The following is a 15,383-nucleotide window of genomic DNA, read 5'->3' on the forward strand; positions in this document are numbered from 1 at the left end:
CCAGTCCTAGCAGATTAGTTGTCACAAGGTCCATCAGTGCATCCATCAGCAACAACTGGAGAGAAAATGAGGATCCTAATGGATTGGTTCATTGTCTTCTGCATTCTTGGGTGCCTTTACATATGAAAATCCTTCAAGATGCCTCTTACAGGTAGAGAAATCACAGCTGCAAGTAGAAGAAAAGAAGGATGGTGGGAAGAGCGAGGAGTTCAGGGCCATCACATTGCATGTCTCACAAAATACTGGAGATGTCCACACCCTGGCAAGCAGGAAGCTGAGAGGCATAGGAGCGGTGTGTTCCTGAATGCAGAAAATGGCATACATCTTTACTTACAGTAATACAATGTAGGCACATTGTGGGGTTTGTTTTTTAAAGACAGTAAGGCTCAAGATGGAGACACATACCTGAAAATATGTATGTAGACCAGCTGAACTTGACATCTTTTATTGTGTCTTAGCTATATTCTTAATAGTGATCACTGTATGCGAAATTAATAATAAGCATGATTGCCGCAAAAGTGCAGATGAACAGTCACTAAATTACTTCTTCAACAGTGGCAACTCCATCCACATATAAGTGCACTGATATAATGCTCCCTATGATCACCAGTGTTTGAATACTCAGTTTCACCTCAAGTGTCAAGGTTGGTCCGAAATAAAAAGTGTTTGTAACCAGGGCTGTGGAGTCGGAGTCCATTTTGGTGGAGTCGGTGTCATGGAAATTGAAGAGTCGGAGTCAGAGGTTTGGCTTACCGACTCGGCTGTGGAGTCGGAGCCCATTTTGGTGGAGTCGGTGTCATGGAAATTGAGGAGTCGGAGGTTTGGTTTACCGACTCCACAGCCTTGTTTGCAACAACTGAGGAGACACAAGTAGTAATGCCATCTCAAGATGTAACGGCTTCAATATGCCATCACTTACTGATCGTGGGGTCCGACTGTTGAGTTCCCCCCCATGATGGATCTGTGCAGGGTAAGGCTGAGGGATCTTTATCTCTTCATTCTTTGAGTTATTAGTGGACCCAGAGGTGTTAATCTCCCCCCAAATTAAAATACAGTATTAGTTTATCATTTCCTCGTGATGCTACAGTGATAAGCCATAATATTAGAAGATGGCAATATCCCTTCCAAATGGTTCTTTGGTTTTAACATTCTGTGTAGATTGATCGATATAGGACACTTCCATTTTGTACTTTATAGCTTTATAGACAGTGACATTTTTATTTTCTCCTCTGTTTTCCTTGCGGTTATTCTCCAGGGAAATTAAAACTCCAAGTTTCTCCACAGATCACTGCTGATTGCTAGAGGTTCTAGTCGGGGGGCACTTTATCATCAAATTCTTGTCAAGGGGCACTTCTAAGAAGTAGTGATTGTGGGAACAGCTCCTTTTCATCTCATCTATGTATCTAATTTTTGTTGTACCAACGCAGAGCGTCTTGTGTGCAGGTTTTGTCTATTTGATATAGTTGAAACGTAAAAATTTAAACTTTTTTTTTTCTCTAATTGTCTGAGTCTTAATACCTTAATTTGCAATTCATTTTGTAGGAGATGTCTGACTTTATTAGGCACCAAAAAAAACCCAGAAAACTTTCAACAGATGTTCTTTTGTTTTAGTAGTGTGGAATACTTAGCAGGGATAACGTTGTAGTTAAGTAATGTGTTTCTGGCACTTAGAACTGGAAAATTTCATGCAATAGCGATTCTTGCCAATACTTACAGTAAAGTGTATTTGTGCGCCTGCTTAAAGGGAACCTGTCATGTGAACAAAACTCTATTAAACTGCAAATATGGGTAAATTTGTAGGTTAATAGTGTTCTGAAACTGTGCGACTGCCACACTGACAGGCCGACTACCAGAAGGAAGTTAATTCTTTTCCTCCCTGCAGCCTCCTGCTTTCAGTCATAGAGACGCGACCGCCACATTTTCACTCATTACTCAATACATCACTATCGCTATCTGTAACATTATCCCTAGTACTCATTGACAGCCTGCTCTGTACTGATGCCCTGCTGAGCCAGCTGACCGTTCCGCTGGCGTGGTTGCAGCTGCCACTCACTGTGTACTAAGACACGCCGACCGCACCTAAGTGACCGATTGTCGGAGGTTGCTGGGAGGAATAAAGTTAATTTCCTCATGGCAGCCACGCGGAATCAGAGCGCTAGTAACCCCATATCTGCAGGTTAATAGCATTATTTTACATGCCAGGTTCACTTTAACTATTTTGCTCAATTTTCTATGCCATTTAGGACCCATGTATTACACAAAAGCAAAGCAATATACATTGACGGAAATAGTTATTTGATCCCTTGTTGATTTTGTAAGTTTGCCCACTGACAAAGACATGAACAGTCTGTAATGTTAAGGGTAGGTTAATTTTAACTTTGGGAGATAGAATATCAAAATTAAAATCCAGAAAATCACATTGTATAAATTATATAAATTTATTTGCATTTTGCAGTGAGAAATAATTATTTGATCCCTCTGGCAAACAGGACTTAATACTTAGTGGAAAAACCCTTGTTGGCAAGCACAGCAGACAGATGTTTTTGTAGTTGATGATGAGGTTTGCGCACGTCAGGAGGATTTTTGGTCCACTCCTCTTTGCAGATCATCTCTAAATCATTAAGATTTTGAGGCTGTTGCTTGGCAACTCAGAGCTTTAACTCCCTTCTTAAATTTTCTATGAGATTAAGGTCTGGAGACTGGATAGGCCACTCCAAGACCTTAATGTGCTTCTTTTTGAGCCACTCCTTGGCTGTATGTTTTGCGTCATTGTCTTGCTGGAAGACCCTGCCATGACCCATTTTTAATGTCCTGGCAGAGGGAAAGAGGTTGTCACTCAGGATTTTATGGTACATGACTCCATCCATTCTCCCTGATGCGGTGAAGTAGTCCTGTGCCCTTAGCAGAGAAACGTCCCAAAACCTAATGTTTCCACCTCTATGCTTGACAGTGTGGACCGTGTTCTTTGGGTCATAGGCAGCATTTCTCTTCCTCCAAACACAGCGAATTGAGTTAATGCCAAAAACTTCAATTTTTGTCTCATCTGACCACAGCACCTTCTCCCAATCACTCACAGAATCATCCAGGTGCCCACTGGCAAACTTCAGACGTGCCTGCTTGAGCAGGGGGTCCTTGCGGGCACTGCAGGATTTTAAATTTTTACGGCGTAATGTGTTACCTATGGTTTTCTTGGTGGTTGTGGTCCCAGCTGCCTTGAGATCATTAACAATTTCACCCATTATAGTTTTAGGCTGATCTCTCACATTCCTCATGATCATGGATACCCCCATGAAGTGAGATTTTGCATGGTGCCCCAGATCGATGTCCATTGACAGTGATTTTGTATTTCTTCCATTTTCTTACTATTGCACCAACAGTTGTCTCCTTCTCACCCAGCAGCTTACTTGTGGTTTTGTAGCCCATTCCAGCTTTGTGCAGGTCTATGATCTTGTCCCTGACATCCTTATAAAGCTCTTTGGTCTTACCCATGTTGTAGAGGTTAGAGTCTCACTGATTAATTGAGTCTATGGACAGGAGCCTTTTATAAAGGTGACTATGTAAGACAGCTGTCTTTAATGCAGGTAAAGAGTTGATTAGGAGAGTCTAACTGGTCTGTAGGAGCCAGAACTCTTAATGGTTGGTAGGGGATCAAATACTTATTTCTCACTGCAAAATGCAATTCAATTTATATAATTTATACAATGTGATTTTCTGGATTCTATTTTTGATATTCTATCTTTCAATGTTTAAATTAACCTACCCTTAAAATTATAGACTGTTCATGTCTTTGTCAGTGGACAAACTTACAAAATCAGCAAGGGGTCAAATAGTTATTTCCCCCACTGGAACTAATTCCCCCACTGGAATTATTACATTATCTGGAATTGTATACGACCACCAGGAATTGTTACAAATTCACAGAGGTTAACTTGAGGGGTGGCTGCAAAGAAACTTAAGGAATTTTCAGCCGTAAACACGGCTTTTCCCGTAAACACAGAAAAGCTATAGGAAACAGACGTAGGCGCAAGTAACTTATTTTTAGTGGAAGAAAGCATTAATCCCAGGGTGATACCTCCCTTCTTGCCTATGGTCTGAAGTTTGCCCCATTTCGTCTTCAGTTTGCAAATATTTGTGCGATTATGATCCCATTAACCACAATACAAAGACAGTTCTCCAGTATACAGTGAGCGGTGTCTGAAACCATGCCCCGCTACAGCCTGACAGTCAGCTCAGCAGTGCATCAGTACACCTTCTGCCTACTAGGCCACCGATTTCAGTGTAGGAACCAATGCCGTAGGATTGCACCATTCTGGCAGCATGTAAACTGATAAGAGATGCTGTTCTTGAGGACATACACTCCTCATAAAATTAACGAGAACACTAAAATCGCACATTCTAGATATGAGTTAATAAAATTTTCCACTTGAAAATCTTTATTCATTAGTAGAATGTGTTGAGAGCAATACAACATAAAAATGAACAATGTAAATTAAAATGAATATCTCATGGAGGTCTGGATTTGGAATGATACTCAAAATCAAAGTGGAAAATCAAATTACAGGCCGATCCAACTTCAGTTGAAATGCATCAAGACAAGGAAATAACGCTTATTAGTGTGTGTGTGGCCTCCACATACCTGTATGACCTCCCTACAACGCCTGCGCATGCTCCTGATGAAGCGGTGGGTGGTCTCCTAAAGGATCTCCTCCCAGACCTGGATTAAAGCAACAGTCAACTCCTGGACAGTCTGTCATGCAACTTGGCATTGGTGGATGGAACGTGATATCATGCACCAATTTTAGCCAGACTGGGCGACCTAATATGTGTGGAGCCACCCAACTCTCCCCTAGACAGCAGTCTTCAGGGAGATACAAATCGGCTGGATTTCAACAGTCTGGCCTTAAAATTCTCAAGGAGAGAATTTTTTACCAGAAGTGTCTACACCTGAGGTTTGCTCTCCATGCCCTAGTAGGAACATGTGTATGGGGCTAAGGGTCACAGATTCGGCTGACGGCTATCTATCCAGAACCATCTAATGCATATGACCAGCATTATGGCAGCGTTAAAGGCCAAAAATTAATCTACCCCCAGAAAAAATGTGAACAAAATTAAGACTTCACAAGATGCTCACTTTAATTGTGGAGTAACTATCTATGAATAAGATGAGACACATGTACAGTTAATTTTATATCAGGTTCTGCATCTCTTTATTTTTATTAGCCATTTTCTTCTTTCCGCTGTGTTTGAAGTATAAAACATCTGCTGTTCAGCTGGCTGGAAGTCTGTCATTTTGGAAAATAAGACACTTGGGGATGTCTTTATGAAATCCTGATTTGGCCACTGCTTTACTAGAGAATATGTAGGAGATAAGGATGATAGTGACAAGAACCATTTTGTGTACTGTTAATAGAATGATCGTGTTTCCTTCCTGCTGAGGAGAGGGAAAGACCATGCTAATGAAAATTGTTACCAATACATAAATGTTTAAGATAATTTTTCACTGTCATTTCAATACACATAACTCCAGTTTATAGCTAGATTAGCCATTTTGAACAGAACAAAAAGCACTATTCTGTTTAAAAAATCTGTACAAAATAGAAAACAGACAGAACCCACTATATTCAATAGTGTCCTTCTGCTTTAAATTGCATCTTTTTTGTAATTAGAAAACAATCCTGCCATTTAGTGAAAGATAACATCGACTGGTTCAACTGATGGCTGATAAAAAAGTGTCTCATTACCAAGGTACCACACAAGAACCATCTGATGGGTATAACCAGTGAGCAGTCTCAAGACCTTCGCAACCTTATTGTTGCAAAACATACTGCATTGTTTAAGAATTTCTAAACTACCTAAGGTTCCAGTAAGCACTGTTGGGGCCATAATCCAGAAAAGGAAAAAATAAATAATATCACTATAAATTGACCACAACCAGGTGCTTCTCACAAGATTTCAGACTGAGGAGTGAAAAGAATTATCAGAAGAGTTGCCCACGAGCCAAGGACTACCTATGTAAAGCTACAGAAAGACCTGGAATCAGCAGGTACAATTGTTTCCAACAAAACTATAAGTGATGCACTCAACCTCCATGGCCCGCGCTCACCATGCAAGACTCTAACAAAAAGCATGTTCAAGCACATTTAAAGTTTCCTCAACAACATATAGACAAGCTTGTGAAATAGTAAGAGAATATAGTCTGGTCAGATGAGCCCAAAACTTAACTTTTTGGATGTCATAATACCCACCATGTTTGGAGGCCAAAAGGCACTCCATATCACGTGTACACAGCCATTCTTGATAAAAATCTGCTGCCATCTATCACGATGATGAAGTTGAAACAAGGGTGGACATTTCAGTAAGACAATGATCCCAAACATGCATCATAGGAAATTTTTGATTGATTTCAGAGAAAAAATAAATAAAGCTACTAGAATGGCCCAGCCAATCATCTTGCTTGAATATAAAATGAGCTTTATTTCCTTCCATAAATTTTCAAAGTTCACAGATCTCACGGGCTCCTTTAGGATTTGAAGAGTATTAGTGTGGAAGATTGGGCCAAAATCACATCTGTGCAATGCATGCTACTAGTTTCTTCATACAGGAGGCGTTTTTAAACGGTCATCACCAACAAAGGCATATGTACGAAGTATGAAATAAAATTCAGTAAGTGTTTTCAATCATTTTCCCTGTGTCATTTCTCATAATTACACATAACTTAATTTATGAACATCTAGGGCAGTGTTCCCCAACTCCAGTCCTCAAGAGCGACCAACAGGTCATGTTTTCAGGATTTCCTTAGTTTTGCACAGGTGATTGAATGCTTGCCTGTCCAGGTGGTGCAATTATCACCTGTGCAATACTAAGAAAATCCTGAAAACATGACCTGTTGGTCGCTCTTGAGGACCAGAGTTGGGGAACACTGATCTAGGGTTTAATTTCTTTGACTGTGTGGATTGGATGGGTTGTTACCAACATCTGGTGAGAAATTAATGTCAATAGCATCTTTGGAAATATATTTACTTAGAAAATTGGTGACGCGTTCAATACTATTTTCATCCGCATTATATCAGGAATGATTAACTAATGTATCTGTCTTTTACAGAGCTTCTCTCAGCCAATTTAAGACCACAAATTAAATCAGAGGAGAGTTGAACTTTCATGTGATCATACATTTCTAATGTACTTCATACTTAATGGCCTTATCTCTGTTGCTTATCCTTCCATCTGAGATAGGTGCTCTATTTAAAAAAAAAAAAATATCCAATAGAGAGTGGGTGGAAAGTCTGAGAAATGCCTAACACCAGCCCTTGCTAAGCAAAAGGTGAGCCGGGAACACCAGAAGGTAAGAGACCCAGCTAGAAGCCAGGTACCCTTGATCTGGAGGCTGGACTGGAATCCCACAAATCAATCCGCTCATCCCGGATACAGTGGGACAGCCTTGGATTTGGGTCTACGTCCTGAAGTCTCCGGTGTCTGCTGAATGTCCCTCACTGCGACTGCTCCTCTGACATCTCTTCCTGCCAGGGTAGAAAGAAATAGTAAATGGGTTTGGCTTGGGGTTTGGTCAAAGCTACGCGCACCGCATGATTTGTCCATCGTTATGCACTGTGAAAGTTGGGACATATGGTTCAGACTTTCCACCTCGCTTTTAATACCTTTTCAGCAGCTATATTTAGACATGAAGAATGGAGCACTAATCTCACAGTCAGAAGGAGCAGCAGCAGAGTGGGTCATTAGATCTAGTGACATTGTTTAAAGTCATAGTTCGTGGAGCTCCGAGGACTTATTTGTTGATACTTGCAGTAATGTATCTCAAGTAGTTCAGTGGCCACACTAAAGACATGTTATCGTCTCGTGCTATCGTTGAAAATTTTGCATGTTACATTGCAGTTACAAATTGGTGTCAACGTGCCTCATTGTGTTTTTGATGACAGATCCCACTCCTGTTGTATTGATATCAGACAAGTTGAATTTGAAATTGAAATAACTCCTTGCATATCCCTGCAAACATCCATTAGTAAGAGCAGGTGGAGAATTCCAAGATACGGTATTATTCCGTTTCATTCAGGCTCTTTCCGATTAATGAATGTCCAGCTGGTGTCTTATTTAGAATAGAGAGTCCTCAGTGGTTGATACCTTTTAAGGGCTAACTGAAAAGATGGTAACAAATTGCAAGCTTTCGAGACTACTCAGGTCTCTTCATCAGAAATAGACTGAAAGAAATTCTGGAGAATCACATATTTATGCACAACACATCACAGAAAAAAAAACCTAGATAAGACAGGTGACATGAAGCAGAATTACCATGAGTGATAAACAGTTATGTCCATAAATTTTGGGCCAGTTCTTAGATAAGGAATGTTTTATTGTCCTCTGATTGGTGTCTGGTTCTGTTGTGATGACCCCTCATGGTCTGAGGGGCAAACTCCTTAGTTCCTTAGTTGATGTAAAAAGACAAATCCATGCGACATATTCATTCCTGCGCTGAGCGTGTCAAAGGTCATCATCAGTTTATATTCCCAAACTCTTCTGTCTCTTTAAGATTTGAAGTTAACTTTTAATACAAGTAATTTCATGCCCATAATGTTATGATTGGGGAGGCAAAAATGTATTGCCACAGGTAGATCCATTCTTTTTTCTCTTATTGTATTGGGATGAGAGTTCATTCTTGTTCTCAGTTTCTGCCCTGTCTCCCCTAAAGCTGGTGACTTGTCACTTTCCTTAAACATTGACATTATTAGAACGTTTTATTATGTCTGCTGGTGTAAACACTGCAAATACTATTTATTATGAAATCTTGATTGAGCGATTGTCAAGAGCTTATAAATTCTTGACCTATCTTAAGGTTAGGTCATCAGTCTTAGACCAGTGAGGGAGCAACACCCGGCACCCCTTCCGGTCAGGACTTTGAAGCTCTCTTGGAGGCCAGAAGCACACCGTGTCCAAAAACAGAACAGCACAGTTCTGTATAATGTATGGTGGCCGATCTCAGGTGCTGCAGACCAGCACCCACTGAGGTGAATAAGAACAGAGCTGCAATGCACAAGTCTAAAGAATCGCCGTAATTCCGCTCCATACGCTGTATACGCCTGGTCACCATAGGAGCTACAAACAGCTGATTCCTGGAGAGGATTATTATTATTATTATTATTTATTGTTATAGCGCCATTTATTCCATGGCGCTTTACATGTGAGGAGGGGTATACATAATAAAAACAAGTACAATAATCTTAAACAATACAAGTCATAACTGGTACAGGAGGAATGAGGACCCTGCCCGCGAAGGCTCACAATCTACAAGGATGCCTGGTGTCAGACCCCATCCATCTTATATTGATGAACTATGCTAAGGATAAGTCAGCACTACCTTACTTCTGGACAGTCTCTTTAAATTTTCAATCAGACGAACACAATATATTTTCCAGACTTCGGGTAGGTTGTAATAAATCTCGGTTTCCACATTTGAAGTTAGGTTGTGAATAAACTGTATTTTTTTATCTATTTAAAAACTTTTTTATTAGTCTGAGTTGCATTAATCATGCATTGGCACCAACCATAAAGCATGTGTATTAAGATTCAGTAGCAATCCTGCAGTGTCTTTTCACCAATTAACCATCTTCATGCAGATGATTTGGATAATGAATGTCTGCTCATACTTGCTGCTTACTTCTGCCTGCTGTTTTTTTTTTTTTTTTTTTATTTGACTTTTTCTACTTAGAATTATATTAGAATAAGGTCCTACTTACAGTAAAAAAAAGGTGGCTGTACATGAATGGGCATTATAATGGGTGGAAGTTACTCATTGCGTGCGGTCGCCCAGGGAAACTGGATAAGGAAAGTCTGGCCTGTTTAGGAGACCGCAAATCTAAAGCCATGTGATATGCATTACTTTGAACTGGTGTAAATTGATCACCAAAGTTATATGCATTTATGTGAAGTGGACTTTAATGCTGTGAAGAAACACATTAAAAGAGACTTTTGTGTTTGAATTTGTGGGTCACTGCTTCTTCACTGCGCACGAAGCTGCTGCAGCTTTACAACGTCAAAAAATATGGACTGGCTTACTAAACAATATGCAGAAAGAAATCAAGATTTAAGATTTAAGTTTTTACATTTTATACTGGGGCAAAACCTCAGTCAAAAGGGGTATAACAGGATCTTTTCTCAACTCTTACATCTGAAGAACAGGGGGTAGGGAGCAAAGTAGCACAGTTGAGAACTATGTGTGGTGGGCAGACGATGATGACTCTTCACCAAGACAGTAGGCACACACTAGAGCTGCGCTTAAAGCTCTGGCAGATGCCTCCTAGATCTTTGTGATCAGATAAGCATCATGGCTGCTCTGTTTCCCTCTCTGAACCCATACGGGCACTGGCCTAACTCCCAGACATCCATCTATCAGATGAATAAGCAGTGTTTGTGCCTATTTGGATGACTTGCACTCACAACCCCAGAGTTTGGAGTATTGATTCATCTCCAGGACTGTTGTGGGGCAGGAACATGGTGAAGTCGTCAAGGCTCGCCCTTGGTAGATATGACCTGGATAGAAGGTGCTCACTGTTTGGGAAGCCAGTGCAGCTTCAGGAAAAGAGTCAGTATAGAACCGATAACTGTATGCAGCACACATGCAGGCGTACAGAGTGCGAGGAGGGACACACTTCCATCCATCCATCCTGGCAACAAACACTCCCTCCTTTCCTCAGAATGTAAACCTCCAACGTGTAACCCAAACGCGATGTGGACAGGACTTTCACATGTAGAACTATCCACATCTACTTAATTATCAACATTCAAACACCCATTTCCAGAAAACACGTCTAAACATCAGAAAGAGCCACTAATGGTTACTTTCTGGAGATCAAACATTGATGGTTGATTTTATCGATTCAGCAAAATCAATACAAATACTTTATTCATTCATCTTCGTCCTTTGTGTGGGGCTAACATTGTAATATCTTTTACACACACTGTGTGTGTAAATTCTAGGGCCAAATCATAGGAAACTGATACTCATATTAACATGTTTTTGGATTGTCCATCTCAATTATAAGATCTTGCAATGGAGCACTATCCATAGAAGTCTGGCAGCTCTTTATATTTCTTCCACGGACAGGCTTGTGCATGTGTCTTCATCTAGCAGGTCCCGGGGGAACCCTGTCCATCACCCTTTAACCCTCTATACAGGGATCTGAACTTACGCAACTTAATTTGGCCAGTTCATGCATGCCCAGCAGCCAGTCTCTTGACATTTGTATATTAGCTCTCTGACCGAGCACTCCGCTCTTCAGCATGTGGTGGATTTTAATTGCAACAGGGTCCTAGCTACCCATAAAATCAGACTTGGAAGAGAGGTGTTCACATCTACCCAGGAATTTAGACTTAAGTCTTAGAGAGGTATTCACACTCGACACTTGGGACCCAGCAGATTTGAGACCACCTCCTCGTCGGCCGGTAATGAATTGGCCAAATTATGTGCTAAGCATCTCATTTTTTTCATAGTATCCAGAAGCAGTATTGCTATTCATATTTCATATTTACATTGTCACTACAGATTGCAACTTTTTTGATTATTGAGTTCAAGAGGTTGTCCAGCCACTGAAAAAAACAGTGATTCCTTGCCGTTGTTACACAACTTTTTTGTTTTTATTGTTTTTTTTACTTTTTTTAGTAACTTAACCTTGCTGTAAAGGGTTGTTCCCATATTGCCGTGTGATAGGAGGCCAAAATATAAAATCCATTCTAATGCTTTATTTATTGCTGCGACAATAGTGCCCATGTCTCTAGATAATCCTTTCTGCTCAAGTGTGTTGCCTACTGGTTATGGCCACCCATTCGATCCATTCATGTGTCCCCGCTTTCAAAGTGCTTCCTATTAATTTTCAATGTTGTGTAGATGGAACCACGGGAGCGCTAAAGTAATCAAAGTGATAGTAGCCGGAACTGTCAATCAAGAGCACTGCTTTTGTGCAGAAAAGAAAAGAGGCATCCAAGGCAATGTGAAAGCAGTGAAACAGGCAGATTGGAATCATTCTTTAACTTAAAGATATTCCCATCTCCAAGACCCTATCCCGATATCTAGTAGATGTAATAATAATAATATTAGCAAATCCATCCAATTAGAAATGTAGTATAGTTTTTCTGATTCACTATGTCTCCTTCATATGTGGGCATTGCAAGACCTTAAGATTTTTTTAAAGTTTGGATTGTGCATAGTTTTGTTTTAGCAATTGCTCCTCATAGCTGACTGAGGGTCGGTGAGACCCTGCTAAATATGCAATAGATATCATATATCCAACAAAAGATTTGTTTTTTTTTATTTTTTATCATTAAATTTAACAATAAAAGTAATGTATTAATATGTACTATAATATGTACAATGAATAAGTAACTTTGTCCTGCTGTTTTACCAACTACTTTGTGGCCAAATATGATACTAGATGGTGGCCCGATTCTAACGCATCGGGTAGTCTAGAATATGCATGTCCACGTAGTATATTGCCCAGCCACGTAGTATATTGCCCAGCCACGTAGTATATTGCCCAGCCACGTAGTATATTGCCCAGTTATGTAGTATATTGCCCAGTCGCGTAGTATATTGCCCAGTTATGTAGTATATTGCCCAGTCGCGTAGTATATTGCCCAGTCGCGTAGTATATTGCCCAGTCACGTAGTATATTGCCCAGCCGCGTAGTATATTGCCCAGTGACGTAGTATATTGCCCAGCTGCGTATTATATTGCCCAGCCACGTAGTATATTGCCCAGTCACGTAGTATATTGCACAGCGACGTAGTATACAGCACAGAGCCATGTAGTATACAGCACAGACATGTAGTATATTGCCCAGTCACGTAGTGTATTGCCCAGTCACGTAGTGTATTGCCCAGTCACGTAGTATATTGCCCAGCTACTTAGTATAAAGCACAGAGCCACGTAGTATGCAGCACAGAGCCACGTAGTATATTGCCCAGCCACGTAGTATATAACAGTGGCCACGTAATATATAGCACAGCCCACGCAGTATATAGCACAGCCCACGGAGTATATAGCACAGCCCACATTGTATATAACACTGCCTATGTAGTATACAGCACAGAGCCACGCGGTATATTACACAGCTCACGTAGTATACAGCAGTGTGGGCACCATATCCCTGTTAAAAAAAAAAAATGATAATTAAAATAAAAAATAATTATATACTCACCCTCCGGCGGGATCCACTGAAGCTCCGGCGATACGCGCACGGCTGCCGCCATCTTCCGTTCCCAGGATGCATTGCGAAATTACCCAGATTACTTAGTGGTCTCGCGAGATGAAGAAACGTATCATATATACTCGTGTACAAGCCGAGATTTTCAGCACAATTTTTTGTGCTGAAATCGCCGCCCCCCACCCCCCCCCCTCGGCTTATACACGAGTCAATTGTCCAGAACACTGGTGGGGGGGGGGAGCGGTGTAGCAGCGGCAGAAGCCGGCAGCTGTGGCACAGTGACAGCAGCAGTCACCGGCTAACAGAAGACAACACACTCACCCTCCGTCGCTGCATCTCCGTCCCTGCATCTCCGTTGTCCTGGCGCCGGCAGCTCTCCTCTCCTCTCCTCAGAGGTCACGCGGTACCGCTCATTAAGGTAATGAATATGGACGCGTCTCCACTCCCATAGGCCTTAATGAGCAGTACCACGTGACTGCTGAGCAGAGGAGAGAATAGCCCCTGGCGCCGTGATAACAGAGATACAGGGATGTAGATGCAGGCGCAAGGAGGGTGAGTTTGACGGGGAGGGGGAGGCAATGTGAGCCATGCATACAACAAGGGGAAGGGGGGGGAGTGGAGCCATGTGGGATGGGAGGACAGCCATGCGGACAGGGGAAGTGGAGCAATGCGGGACCGGGGGAGCTGAGCAATGCGGGTCCTGGAGAGCCAAGTAATGCGGGACTGGGGGAGCCATGCAATACAACAGGGGAAGCCACATACCAGGACAGGGGGAGCCACAGGACAGGGGGAGCAACACATACCAGGACAGGGCGGGGGAGCCACATACCAGGATAGGGGGAGCCCCACATACCAGATCAGGACGGAGGAGCCACATACCAGGACAGGGGAAGCCACATGACAGGACAGGGGAAGCCACACATACCAGAACAGGACGGGGGGAGCCACATACCAGGACAGGGGGAGCCCCACATACCAGAACAGGATGGGGGAGCCACATACCAGGACAGTGGAAGCCACATGACAGGACAGGGAGAGCCACACATACCAGGACAGGACGGGGGATCCACATACCAGGACAGGATAGGGGGAGCCACACATAACAGGACAGGACAGGGGAGCCACACATACCAGGACAGGACAGGGGAGCCACATGACAGGACAGGGGGAGCCACACATACCAGGACAGGAAGGGGGATCCACATACCGGGACAGGATAGGGGGAGCCACACATAACAGGACAGGATGAGGGGAGCCACATACCAGGACTGGGGGAGCAACACATACCAGGACAGGACAGGGGAGGCACATACCAGGACAGGATAGGGAGAGCCACATATCAGGGCAGGATAGGGGGATCCCCACATACCAGGGCAGGATGGGGGAGCCACATGACAGGACAGGGGGAGCCACACATACCAGGACAGGAAGGGGGATCCACATACCGGGACAGGATAGGGGGAGCCACACATAACAGGACAGGATGAGGGGAGCCACATACCAGGACTGGGGGAGCAACACATACCAGGACAGGACAGGGGAGGCACATACCAGGACAGGGGGAGACGCATATCAGGACAGGATAGGGGGAGCCACATATCAGGACAGGATAGGGGGAGCCCCACATGCCAGGACAGGATGGGGGAGCCACATGACAGGACAGGGGGAGCCACACATACCAGGACAGGACAGGGGATCCACATACCAGGACAGGATAGGGGGAGCCACACATACCAGGACAGGGGAGCCACACATACCAGGACAGGGGGGAGCCACATACCAGGACAGGATAGGGGGAGCCACATATCAGCACAGGATAGGGGGAGCCACACATACCAGAACAGGACAGGGGGAGCCACACATAACAGGAAAGGACAAGGGGAGCCCCACATACCAGGATGGGGGAGCCACATACCAGGACAGGATAGGGGGAGCCACATATCAGCACAGGATAGGGGGAGCCACACATACCAGAACAGGACAGGGGGAGCCACACATAACAGGAAAGGACAAGGGGAGCCCCACATACCAGGATGGGGGAGCCACATACCAGGACAGGACGAGGGGAGCCACATGCCAGGATAGGGGGAGCCTCACATACCAGGAGAGGACGAAGGGAGCCACACATAGCAGGATAGGGATGAGGGGGACAACGCATTCCCGCCTTATACTCGA

The 15,383-nt window shown here is 43.1% G+C and overlaps 1 protein-coding gene across 1 annotated transcript in view; it reads left to right on the top strand.

Annotated features, from left to right (window-relative positions):
* The window catches only part of CENPP (centromere protein P), a 406,761-nt gene that overhangs the window by 60,318 nt on the left and 331,060 nt on the right, over positions 1-15,383 (top strand). The window lies entirely within an intron of this gene.

The sequence above is a fragment of the Ranitomeya imitator genome, chromosome 8 (assembly GCF_032444005.1).
Source record: "Ranitomeya imitator isolate aRanImi1 chromosome 8, aRanImi1.pri, whole genome shotgun sequence".
NCBI classification, from domain to species: Eukaryota; Metazoa; Chordata; class Amphibia; order Anura; family Dendrobatidae; genus Ranitomeya; species Ranitomeya imitator.